The 13,746-nt window shown below is 38.5% G+C and overlaps 1 long non-coding RNA gene across 1 annotated transcript in view; it reads right to left on the reverse strand.

Moving 5' to 3' along the window:
- Positions 1-7,292: 7,292 nt before the first annotated feature.
- Positions 7,293-13,746, reverse strand: part of LOC142055711 (uncharacterized) — a 51,756-nt gene continuing 45,302 nt past the window's right edge. Inside the window, exon 4 of the long non-coding RNA XR_012659997.1 lies at positions 7,293-7,956. This is a non-coding gene — a long non-coding RNA (uncharacterized LOC142055711). The remainder of the gene's footprint in view (positions 7,957-13,746) is intronic.

Consider the following 13,746-nt stretch of genomic DNA (forward strand, 5'->3'; position numbering starts at 1 on the left):
AGGGGAGACCTTTAAAAAGAGAAGAGCTATTCAAGATTATTCTTTCAGTACTCCCACAGAAGTCAAGACCTGAGCAGCTTCTTAAAAGTTGACAGAAGGCAGTATAGGACCAGTTAACACTTCAGTACATTTTTAATGTACTTTTGACCTACAAGCTTGCTGTGGAACCAAGAATAGGATTTATACCCACTCAATACAAAATAACCGATAGGGTTATTAGAGGTAAGACCTTGCCAGTGCTTCCAGAAGAGACTTCACAGCTAAACTAAGCACATTCAGACAATATTAAAGATCCTGATGGAATCTGGATTTTTTATTAAAATTAAAGAGACAAGTCTTATATGGTCTACACCTGTATCAGTATATTAACCTGCAGGAGGGTATACGCACTAGATTTCAACCATCCATACTATTCAGACTTGAGAAATGATTAGACATACTTTTGGCTTTGGCCAAGGTAATTTTCATGTGTCTACAGCATTTCAGATTGTGAGAGAATCTGTCAGTGTGGACAGTATCCAGCCTCGAGACTTAGGCGCTATGTAGTTTACAAGTATAGAAGATGCCTTAACAGCCTAAATGGTAGTACCTGACTATAAAGATCATGTTGCTATGCATATTATTCTACTGGAGGAGGAAACAGAACAGGTACTTGAGGGTAGTTGTGAGAGGTGACAAGAGGTGACTGTTCACTAGGTGTATAGGGCAGTTACATTATCTTCATTTCTGTTGACTGAAGTGCAACATTAGCATTCTTAAACACAGATGTTTTACAACCAGCTTAGGCTTCCTATTCTCTCAAACCTTCCAGTCCCAAAGCCTTTAGGAGCATGGAGATACATAATGTTCCCAACCTAAGCAACCCTGTCTCCATCAACACACCCAGAGATATTTCTTTCAACTCTTCTCATTCACCTTGTCTCAACTTTCCTCTCTTACAAATCCCAAACATCCTCCCTAGTCTCAGCTCAGTCTTCATTTTGATCCATTCCACCTTCTACATTTTGCCTCAATATGTTGACTTTGACAACCACTTCCCAATGATGTCAGGTACAGGTTAACCTCTACAGCTGAGTCTGCCCTCACTCCTTGTTCTAGTGCACCAGCTCTGGGTTCTGATGTAGAACTGTGTCCTGGTTTCAGCTGGGATAGAGTTAGTTTTCTTCCTAGTTGCTGGTACAGTGCTGTGCTTTGGATTTACTATGAGAATAATGTTGATAACACACTGATGGGTTAGTTGTTGCTAAGTGGCGCTTACACCAGTCAATGACTTTTCAGCTTCTCATGGTCTACTGACTGAGAAGGCTGAAGATACACAAGAAGCTGGGAGGGGCCACAGCCAGGACAGCTGACCCAAACCAGCCAAAGGGATATTCTACACCATATGATATCATGCTCACTATATAAACTAGGAGAAAACTTGGGAGCCTGCTGCTTGGAGACAGGCTGGGCATCGGTTGGTTGATGGTGAGCAATTGTTTTTCATTTGCATCGCTTGTCTTTCTTGGGTTTTATTTCTCTCCTTTTTAAAATTGTCTTTTTACATTACAAATTATATTATTATTATTATTACATTTTATTTCAATTATTAAACTATTCTTACCTCAACCCATAGGTGTTCTCAGTTTTACTCTTCCAATTCTCTCCCACATCCCACTGGAGTTAGGGGGGAGTGAGCGAGCAGCTTAGTTGCTGGCTGGGGTTACATCACAACAAGCTGTAAAATTCAGACTTTAAGTCCCACCCAGACAGAAACCTAGAGGGCAAGGAGAGGATGACATGGCTGAGAAAGACAATCTTAGTGGTGTTTGAAAATTTCTATTGGAGTCTGATCTTCGGTCCATAATTGCCTGAGTTGGGCATTTAGTGTAAAGAATGAAGTTTTGTTCTGGTTTGTTGTGGATTTTTTCTTACTAATTTATTGGTAAAGGGAAAGAGAGTGAAAAACAATATTTTGAGAGTATTATGATTTCTGCTGAGAGTTCATATTGCAGTTTGTGAGTTCTATTAGCATTAAACATTAAGGGCTTGAATTTTAGAGCTCCCTGTACTGGCACCTCATTTTCTTGCATTATTAAGAAAATCCAAGAGTATCTGCAGCTAACATACAAGCATATGATTTCCACATATTCATATAAATAATGTAAAATGAGGAAATATCTACAAAAGTAATCAGAAGATCAGTTTGCAATCTTACACTTAAGCAGCTTTGTGACTTGAGTCAAAATACTGAGATCATTCAGAGGAATATTTATGCAATAAGTAAATAAAGCTTGTTTCCTTTCTATAAGAAAAAAAAAAAAAAGCCTTTCCAAAAGGCTTCATAATGTGGTTAAGGGCAAAGTAACAGCCACTATCTCATAAAAATGTTTAAAAATTAATTTTATGAATCTTATTTTACCTGCTCTGCTGAAAAAAAAATCAGGTTAAATCAGAATCAGGTCTCTGTGCAGAAAGCTGGAAAAAAAAATGGTTCTAATACATAATAGGTAGTTTTTCTTGGGCAGATAGCATCCCTGGTCAGTTTTGCATTTATGGCTCAGTACTAGTGAAACATTTTATTTTCACATCTTAAAAGATCATTTCAGGGCTGAACAAACACAGCAGATTCAGCAGCAGCTGGAATACAGCTACTACTGTTCACCCTTTGGAAAGTTTATGAAAGCGCTGGCATGGGTCTGAAATATTAAAAGGTCTTCTGAAACTCAGAAAGAAAACAGCAATGTAAAATCAAGGGTCTGGTCTGGCTGAGTGGATAAAGTGCCATCCTTTTATACTGGGGACCTAAATCTTTCAAGTCAATATGTGGTATAGAAGGGCTTTTATGGTCATTGGCTAGTGGCTGTGAATTCATATCAATGAAAAGTAACATAATTCAGACCAGAACAGAGGAAGAAATCAAAGTGTAACAAGGCTTGCGTTATAAAAAGGCACAGTCACTCGCTTGGAAATAGTCTTGAACAGTAACACCTGACCCGAAGATCTTGCTCCTGGGAGAGAGTTCAGATCACAATTTGCATTTGGATGTTTCAGCTCAACTTAGCTCTGTACATCTAACATATTTTACACTTTACATGGTTCCGTATTTTATATGACCTCACCAGCATGGCACCAGAACACCTCAAATTTTGATACACGTGTTCTTTTAACCCTGCAGGGTAAGGAATACTTAGACAGAGACATTACCTATATTTATACGGATATCTTAACTTACAGCCAGAATATCCAGAGTGTTTAAACATGCTGGCACTAAAGCAGGAAAATCATTAGTCCATAAAGTTTGAATTTAAGCGTAGTAGCTCTGGCAGTCCTTTGGAAACAGGCCAGCGCTCCAGATCCACCTCGGGGCACGCCAGCTCATCTCACGCATGTGTTCCAGGCTCAGTCCTAAGAGAAGGCAACTTGATGCTGCATGCAAGATTCAGGCTGAGGTCAAAATGACAAAATAAAATCACTCTGTCTCCCTCAAGCCCTCATCTCCCTCATCTCCCTCAACCACTTCTTTAAGCATCTCTCCAAATTTTAATTGCAAGAACTTGTACAGCACTTGGGCAATATTCCTGTGTATCATGCCTGATACCTTTGGGTACCTTTAGGATTTCCAAGACAAGAAAAATCCTTCTGGTTGTTCCAACAGTTCCACAATTATCCCCATGTGAAGTGGGAGAGGGGAAGTGTTATTGAAAATCACTCTCAGTCTTCCCACCTGTTACAAGCTAACAAGCAGCTATCAGCCTCACTGCTCTGTTTCTCACTGGTGGTGGAATGAAAGCTCCTTTAAGAAATGTATTGTTCCCTCCACCTGACCAGATAAGGACTGTACTGATCTGTTCCTAACTGGTATCATTGATCTCATCTGCTTCTAACATATCTCCACAAATATTTTAATTGCCAAAAATTAATTGCAGATATGGATGGAGGAAAGCAAAAGGATTCTCAGAACTTGATTCTTCCACACTTCTAAATGGATTTAACTCTCGATAAGATGCAGGGCTTGGATGTGAATCTGGCATGAGTGATTCCACACTAAGTTTATGTCTGTAGCTGTACACTTCTATGGGAGAACTTATCTTGGGCCGCATATCTCCGGGACACAGGGCTCTACCCACCCTGGGGACAGTGATGCACAGGCATCAATATGATGGATACAAAATGTCCATTTATTTGGCTGCGTCACACGCTTATATAGCTCTTGTGCTTCCTGTTCCTGCCACTCCTATGGGGAGGAGTCTATCTTTCCGTCACATCCCATGATCTTCCAGTTGCCGATCCCTGTCTATTCCCCTACAATGCCTTAAAGACATGTCCCAGAGCACACCTCCATTGTCCTATAATCTAAGGATTTTTTCCTTCCCAAGTGCTTATCCCCTCATTGACTCACAAATAATGTAACTTGTTACTTTAAATGAGATTAAATAAGTAATTTTTAAAATTTAATTTTGTTCCTTGAAAATTCCCTTTGAATGTCACAGTACACCTTCTGTGGACTCGGTTCAGTTCTGTGACATAGGAAATGTCTTAGCAGGTAAAACTTAGTTTCATCATACCCAGCAAATCCTCTCCTGTAGTGTAAAAGTCACAGTTTGTGGTTGTTTAAAGAAGCAGCATAAGAAATATTCCTCCTGGATATGAATTTAAAAAAAAAAACCTTAATATTTTACAGGATAATAATTGATGGTCTTTTCTTCTAGCTAATTTTCCAGACCCTTTTTAAATCTACTTTATCCTTTGGGCACTACAAAAGTCTTTGACAACGAGTTCCAGAGTTGAAATGTGCTGTGTGAGAAAAGTGCTTCCTTACGTTTACCTTAAACTAGCAGCATGATAATTTCATCAGTTGGCCCCCAGTTCTTCAAACAATGTCAAAAGCAAACATGACAGTTCATCTACTCTGTGCTATTTATTATTTTATGTACTCTTTAATTTTGTCCCTCAGCCATTTTTTCTCTCTCCAAAGACCCATTATCCTAGCCTAATTTCTCTTCACAGACAAACACCTTCATATCTAATCTTTGCTGCCCGTGTCTCTTTCAGCCACTTCTCTCTTGGAAAAAGCGGGGACAGAACTTCATACAGTATTCAGGACACAAGGTGATCCTGGCTTTATACAGAGGAAAAATTATGTCTACTATTGTGTTCTTGATGCTTTCTTTGATGTTTCTGTGATCTTCAGCTTTCACTGAGCACCTTTCAAAGAGCTAAACACAATAACTCTCAATGTCTTTCCAAAATACTCTCAATGTCTTTCATTTATGAACCCATGTCACTGTAAAAATTGTTAGGATTAGGCTTTCTTGCATCTATTACTTTTCATTTATCAGCACTGAATTTTGTCTCCCATTTTATCTCCAAGCATTCAAAGTCAAAAGGTCTCTTTACCCTTTTGTTGTCAGTGTTAGTTTCTATCAGCTTGAAGTATCCTGTGTTATCAGCAGATTCGGTCACCTTATTAAGCACCTGCTTTTCCAAATAGTTTGTAACTGTGACGAACAGTACAGAACCTACCCAGATTCTCTCTTTGTCTGCACTGACAAACTCTGCATTGTGAAAACTGTGCATCTATCCATACACCTAACTCCCTATCTTTTCACCTACCATCTGGTTTTCTCCATAACTTCAGTTAATCTTGGATGCAGTTGACGAGAATTTCATACAGAATTCCAGGTCCATTTTTCCCAATTACAAAGGAGTTGAGTGTAGTTGTTTTTATTTCATAAAACAGGAGATAAAGCCACTTGTCTGAACTTCCAGAGCCCAGCAGCAGAGCAGCAATGTGAACCCACGTCTTCTGTCTAGTCCTGACCATTAAGCTGTCTCCTTGTTTGTATCACTGCTGTTGAACACAGCCAGGACACACTTACACTAAATTTAAACACGTCACCAATACTTTTTCCCAGAAAATGGGAAGAGAAATGCAGACTTTGAAATGGACACCAGTCAGTATCAGCAGTCACCTTCTTGACTGTCCATTCCGGTGTTTCTGATATACTGGTTCCCATGTATCTGAAAACCCTTGATTATCTCCACTGCATACATTAAATTTCTATCTAATTTCTAGTCAAATTAGTGGTCTTTTTCTAGTCTGAGTTACATACACAGCACAGAGATACAGTAGCTGAATTAATACTTTTTAGCTTTATGGGACAGTTATTTTTCCTTTGTCTGGTCTAAACTTTCTCCTTCATAACTGCTGCTTCTTGTATTTTCTACAAGGAAATACTTAGCTTAATATGCCAAGTAAATTGTCTTGCAAATTTGGATAAGCCCCTCCAAAATCAGAAAGAAAGAATTGTTCATAACAAAACCCTGATGTTTAGAAAATCAGCCTTTTCCTTCCTCATATAGTATAATTCCTAATCAGAATTATTTTAACTAGCTGAATCAAAGCATATCTATGCCTACTCCTGCTCTTCTTTATGGCTACCCCATTTCAGCAATTCACAGTTTCACTAAGCATGTGGAGGACATGAAGAGACATTAAAACTTAGTGGTGTGACAATGTTGTGGAGGTGTATTAACTTAGTTGTCTTTCATGCTGACTCTGCAGTGATAAAAATGAGATGAACCAGTGGGTAAAAAATACATAGAGATATAATAACCAATCTGCTTCTTGCCTACTCATCTCTGGCTTCATGATGCTGAAAATCTCACTGGTTCAGCCTGGGGAAAGAAATCTTTCCATAATCCTACAAGAGTTTACAATCTACCGTACAAATCAAAGTAATATGGAAATCAGCAGATAAGCACAATAACACATGTGGCGCTAAATGAAGTCTCTTGTTCTCTCATGGGGAGGAAGAAAGAGACTTATTTGTTCAATATACCATTATAAAATTATCTAGTTTTAGGAAGAAAAAAACAACAGAGAGCACATTTTAAATTCTTATCTTCTGCTTTTTTTTTTGTGAAACTTATTGATGAATAATTTAGAACTGTGTTTTAGCTATTCTCCTCTCTCTATGAAAATGTAATCTGACTTAATTATGTGTCATCACAGTAATAATAGTAAAAGAAATCCACTCCAGGGATGAGTAGAGTATATAGTATTTTATGAAAAGTCCAAAAGACATTATTTTAATTTATACAAAGTGGGTTTTAGCACTTGAAATGTTTTTATTCACAAAATTGTTTCCAAGCACTTTGCAGGCCTCCTACCAGTAAGGGGAGTTGCACAGCAGATGAATACAAAGGGAAGTGGCAGCCTTCGTTAAAGGCTGACAGGCTGATCACGAGGATTTTATGCACTTGTTCACGAACTTAAGGTTGTTAAGGAATATTTTAAGCACCAGAAACAGACGAGATGGAAAACTTCTATTAACCCAAGGCAAATCTATTTAGTTGACCCTTATCCATGACACGTCAACAAATCCATGCCGCACAATTAATTAAAAACAAAATTAGCAACAGCTTTTGCTGTTGTTTCTTCAGCCAAGTGGAGAAGTGTGTAAGGACCATTTCAAATGAGATCACACCAAGATAGTATTTAAAGATATCTCCTAAATCCAAATTCATGTACACATTTTCATCAGAAGTAAAGTAGACTGGATACATACACAGTGACTCAGAGGTGTAAAGTCATAAACAGTACAGCCAAGGGCAACAAATATTGCATCATCTTGGACAGAGGATAACATTTTTATTTTGTAAAGGTACAGTAGCACATATCACCAAACAGACATTCTGTTGCTAAATGATAATAGCCACAGTGGCTAAAACTAACTATTGTGTTACTGAGAGAGATGAGCAACTACAGAAAATGAAGCCAGCAGCTTTCCTGCTCTACATGCACACCTTTTCTTATGTGAAAACTCCAGAGCTCCTTTCTAAAAAGGTATATTCAGAACAATTTTCATCATAGTTATACTATCTTTTATGTCCAGGTCACACATGCCTAGGGAGTTTTCTGTATTTCCTGATGGAGAAAAGGATCACAGCCAAGTAACTAAGATGGCCATCCTGTGGAAAAAAAAAAAGAAGTTTAATAATCAAACAATAACCCAGCTCATTAACTGTAATTGCTTCTCTCCTCAGAGAGCTAACACAAAACAGCCTTGTTTTCTAGCATGGAGCATCTACCTATTTTGAGATGTAATCTCTAAAATTCAGAAGGTTAAAATTTCAAATATTAGTGCAGGAAAACCTGATTTATACATACCACATATTCATTGTTGCCTAGACTTCATTAAAACTACCATGATTAGTTTCTAAGAGAATCCACACAGGGGTGATTTAAAATGAGAAGCTGCTGGAAAACAGTACTCAAAGTTAATTTTCCCTTGTTAGTCCTTTTATCCTGTAAGTTTATACCAGACATCAGTTGCTCAATGGACTGTGGTTATTGCAAAAGGGCCAGAATTTTGTTCGGCAGTCTAAGTTACTTCAAGAAAGTTCAAATGGACCAAGATAAAAAGTGAAGCTCAGCTTTCAAAAATAAACAATTATTTCGGGCAATCATTAAAAACCCCTTCAAATGCCTTGTCTTTAAGGAGGAAAAATGATCCTTCTGAAGGCCAAACCAGCAAGCCAGTGCAATGAGCACACAACTGTGCACCCAACCCCTCTAATCACACTGGGGCAGACGTTTAGTGCCAGCCCTCTTTACTTAAAAGCTTTTTGAAGACCTTTAAGTTATGTCACTTACTGTGCCAGCCATGGATTGCTCTCTTTCTTCCTTTCTTCTCTTAATTTCAGAGAAAAGATAGATTATTGCCATTCTTTTGTCATGGTTAAATAATTAATGTACTGGGCTCTCTATTCATGTCACAGTCTCAGTAATGGCCTTTGTATTATTTCTTCTAGCAATATATGCAACTTGGAAGTATTATTGTAATATAGATTAAAAAGTGGTTTCATCCAAACTGAAATCCCCTTGCATATAGTCTCTCAAAATCAATAATCCCTTTGGAGGGTTAGAAGCAGATTTCAGTTCAGATTACAGTTTTAGAGAAAAACTCAAGGAGGTTTTCATGATATTGAAGCTAGTTCAAGCTACAATGAACACTTGCTTTCTTTTATGACAAAATTGATTCACAGCAAACAATACATAACGCATATGTGAAGTCTGCTTATATACCATTTCCTTAGTGCTATCAGGCTTCCACACATTCAGGGGAACGGAGGAAACTGTAAAGTACAAGACACTTCAAGTTTTGGGTGGTTGATTTTCTTTCTTCTTTTTTTTTTTTTAGGTTCATAAAAAGTAGCTTTATAAAAAGTCAAAGGGCAGAATGAATGTAACTAACTACGCTAATTGCATGGCGGGTTTCTCTGCATATCACAAGGGAACAAAGCAAAGAAAAAATGGCATAAAAAATGGGCCCACGAAAAGAAACAAAAAAAAAAATACCATGACAGTCTGAAAGAGCTGCTGTAGCAGAAGGAAATAATTCACTGAAAAGTTGATGCTGAAAAGAAACAGAAATGAGTGGGTTGAATTGATGGGTGTCCTTTCTCCCTTTAGCAATGCAGAGTTCAGCTGAAGTAAATTGAGTGCAGACTGTAATGTCAGAAACATGCATAGAAAAATGTCTCGAATGCACCGTTGTCTTCTGTGAGTCCACGATCCTCTTTCTTTCTCCACTTTCAGCTTTGATTCTCCATTTATTGTTTGATTGGTTTGTTGTTTTAATTGACATGAATGTGGAAGTGAGGCTAATAGGAAGCCAAACAAACAAAATGGTTGTAAAATACACAATTTCTGGAAAGAATTGGTGTTTCCTGGTAGGATTTAGTCCTTACTCTTTAACCCCATCTTACTGCTGTAGGTTGGCTGTCAGTAGACTGCTAGGTAAGTAGGATTTTGGGCATCTAATTTAGAAACCTAAGCTTAAGCAACAAGAACTTCCTTTGCAAACCTCCAAAGGCACATATTTTTCTCCAAACTGCTAAAATGAAAAAGTGAGCTCCCACATGGCCATGTGGGAAATCACGTGGCCAAGGCTACTCTTGGCTGTATGTTGCCTGGTATGCTGGTATGTTTTATGGGAAGAATCAGCATGCTAAAGAACCAGCAGACACTTCACATGTTCTAAAACATGCAGCAACCTATATAAACTTAGTATTTGATTACATTATTTTTTCAAGAAAAATCATTCAGCTCAGGAAACAATCATGAACAAACCCATGATTTTAGCAGCACAGTTCCCATTTTCTAGATAAGACAGTATACAGAGATAGTTTAGCAGAAATTGATGCACTTAGCATTTGCAGCCTCTTCCTAGGGCTTTAGGAATTTCAGGGCACAATAAAGGTAGGCCACCAAAAGATCCTAAGGCTAAATATATGGATCAGACATACCTAAACTGCTAATATGATCACTGTTGTTAAAGAAGTTTTAAGGAATTAATGTGGTTGCTCAGATTCTCACAAGGAACCTACCATGGCTCATTACTAGTTGATGGGAGATTAATGTTGTGGAAAAAGGAGAGACTTCATGGAATTTATTAGCTTGCATGAGACATCTCTGAGATAGAATGAGAATACAAAAAGGGTTAAAGACTGCTGCAAAATCTCCTACTGAGATAACTTGTTATACAAAAGGGTAAGTGCTAAAAAGCTTTCAAGCACTGCCTCACCTGACAAGGTTGGGAAAGTATGTATTATCTGAAAGGCAGACCATACTTTTGAGAAGTAAGGAGGATGATTCTTTTTTGGCTTGCAAATGTCTACCTATCAGACAGGCGGGGATTTAAATGGGAGTGTTCATTTGTCTGCTGCTGAGATGGACTTACTGGAAACAATTTTAATAGACAGCAAAACGATAGTTAGAGTAGCATGAGTTCATCTTTTTTCCATTACAGAAGGTCTCACATCCTTGTCTCTCCTCCTCCTCCCAAAATAAAAAATATTTTAAAAATTCTGAAGGTAATTCTTTTTTTATCATCATCACTATGAGCTGCTGGATTCATGCTAATGTTAAAGACAGCATATTTATTAAACTTGCCTTATTAAACCCATGGGATCAGACCTTGTCATTAACTTTAACTTTAGACCAGCAGCCCACAGGAACAGCTGGGAACAAGGCCATGGTTTTAGAGTCCAGTGTACAGAGCTTTATAATACACAGGAACAAACAGTTCTCTGGGATAAAATGAACTATGTATGAAGTCATGCACTCTATGCATTGGGTTTTCCAGTGTACTGTTTCAGTGCCAAGCTATGGAAATTAGCTACTGTCTTAAAGGCGTGGGTTACCTTAGGAAGGATGAATTAAAACATATGAAATTTCAGAAGGTAGGGGAGTGGCCTGAGCACATGGGACAAGTCTGAAAGTGAGGCCCTGTGACCTTAGGTGCGCAGCTTGCCCTAGATCATGCTATAACTCTATCTTCTCTGGTTAGATAATAAAATTTTAGGCATTACATCACAGGATTGTTGAGGTTGGCAAAAGCCTCTTGAGATCATCTAGTCCAACCCCACCTCGGGCAGGATCAGCTAGAGCAGCATTTTATCCAGTCGGGTTTTGACTCTCCAAGGACAGAGACTCCATGAACTCTCTGGGTAACCTGTTCCTGTGATTGACCACACTCACAACTAAAGAAAAAAAAAATTCTTGTGTTCAGATGTAATTTCATCAGGTTTAATTTGTGTCCATTTCCTCCTGTCATGTCACTGGGTGCTAGCTGAGAAGAGCCTGGCTCCCTCTTCCTTACTCTCTCCCATCAGGTATTTACACACATTGATAAGATGCCCCTAAGCCTTCCCTTCTACAGGATGAACAGTCCTAGCTCTCTCAGCTTCTCCTCACATGAAAGATATTCCAGTCTCATAATAACCCGTGTGGCCTTGTGTTGGACTTGCTGCAGTATGTTGATGTCTCTCTTCTACTGAGAAGCCCAGAACTGGACACAGTACTCCAGCTGTTGCCTCACCAGTGCTAAGCAGAGGTGAAGAATCAAAAAAATCAAAAAGAATCTTTCAGTCTTTTCTGTGAGGGTGCTTTGCTAGATCATGGTCATCTTGCTGTCCACCAGGACATCAAGGTGTTGCTCAGCAAGCTGCTCTCCAGCCAGTCCGCCCCCAGCATGTACTAGTGCATGGGGTTAACCTTCCCCAGATGCAGGTCTTTGCATCACCCCGTGTTGAACTTTGTAAGATTTCTCTCTGCCTATCTCTCCAGCCTGTCAAGGTCTCTCTGAAGGTGTCACAACACCAGGTGTACCACCCTGTCCCCTCAGTTTTGATCATCTACAAATTTGCTGAGGGTACACGCCATCTGCCTGCCTTTATCCCATTAAGGTTACATGAGATGAACTCCATTCTATGTGTGCACGTGTTTACAGCATCCACCTTAAGTGACCCTGAAGTTAATGCAGATATATAGCTTGTTATAATGTAAATTAATAAAATAATAACAGCTATGTTCTGTAAAGCTTCCTTACCCCTCAGAAAGTAAAGAAAGCCTCCATCAGAGCAGAGAAGTGACAGTCAAACATCAAGAAAATGAGAGAAAGAGAAAAAAATCAGCCTGGAAGAAAAATATTATTCCTATAGAAAACTGAGATCTTGTCCACAAGAAATTCAGCAAATCGAAAATATTAATAAAGAGTATGAAGCTAAGATAGATTTCACAAACCTTATATAGACACATTTGTTCAAAATTTAAGTGGTTAAATTTGACTTAGTTTAATTCATTTCTAGTATGTATTAAATTAAACAAAATTAAGGTCGTCTTTACTTCTAACAAGGCTGTCTACACAGGGATTTAATACAGCTGAAGTGTGAACTTTAACATTTAATTTGGATTGACTTTCCTAAATGTCCCCATGCAGAAGAGTCCTATTAGCTTCCACAGTGGCAAAAATTAAAACCAGACAACAGGTAATGGATGCTAGCCAGGTAATGGTAAAAAGTAATTAAAAGAAGACAAAGAATCTTTCCAGAAGGAATTATGACAAGCCACAGATTCTGGCCAAGAGGTGATCAAAGCCATTACCAGCATACAGGAAAACAGCCAGCAACAGATGAAGGATAATCATAAAACAGATCAAATACTGTCAGTTAGAGGCTGGCATTGCAGAAGATCTGGAGCACACGAAAAGACACAGAATTACTGTTTTTAAATGCCCAGATGGAGCTACAAAAAAGGAAGAGAAAAGAACAGCTAGACTACTACAGATAGTCAAAGAAATGGAAGAATTTTTAAAAACCAGAAGATTCTGTTAGCTCTAGAAAAATTAAGAGACATAGTTAATGTGCCTTTAGAGATGCAGATGTGTCAAAATTGGAAGCTGGAAGACCAATTGCATTGTAGAAGGGCAAGACACTTTGGTTACAAGTAATAGTGACAATGGGGCCTTTCACCTTTATTTCATGGCACAATGGAAAGACACTGGGACTCATATTGTACCTGCTCAGGTAGTAGACCTATTTAGCACCTGTAAGGGAAACAGTGACTGATCCACATAGTGCTTGCTACTTATTTCTAACAAGTAATAAATTGTACAGAAGAGAAAACTGAGCAACATTTCTCATCTAAATAGATTCCAAAATAAAGGAAATTCCTAGCCAAAGTAATCATGCAGCACCATAGGTGTATGATTTGACTTCTTCTGGAATGGTTCTCTGCACCTGTACAGAAAGACTCATTACAAAAAATTACAGCTTCACCTGTTCTCCAGATGGGTCACAGTGACTGAAAAGTAAAGCTACAGCTCCACTGATGAGTTTTCCTATCAACTCATGCTGTCCCTTGTTGCAAACAGCCCAGGTAAAGATGGACTAGCCAGCTGACACACTGGGTAGGCT

This window comes from Phalacrocorax aristotelis, chromosome 3, assembly GCF_949628215.1.
Source record: "Phalacrocorax aristotelis chromosome 3, bGulAri2.1, whole genome shotgun sequence".
Lineage (NCBI taxonomy): Eukaryota > Metazoa > Chordata > Aves > Suliformes > Phalacrocoracidae > Phalacrocorax > Phalacrocorax aristotelis.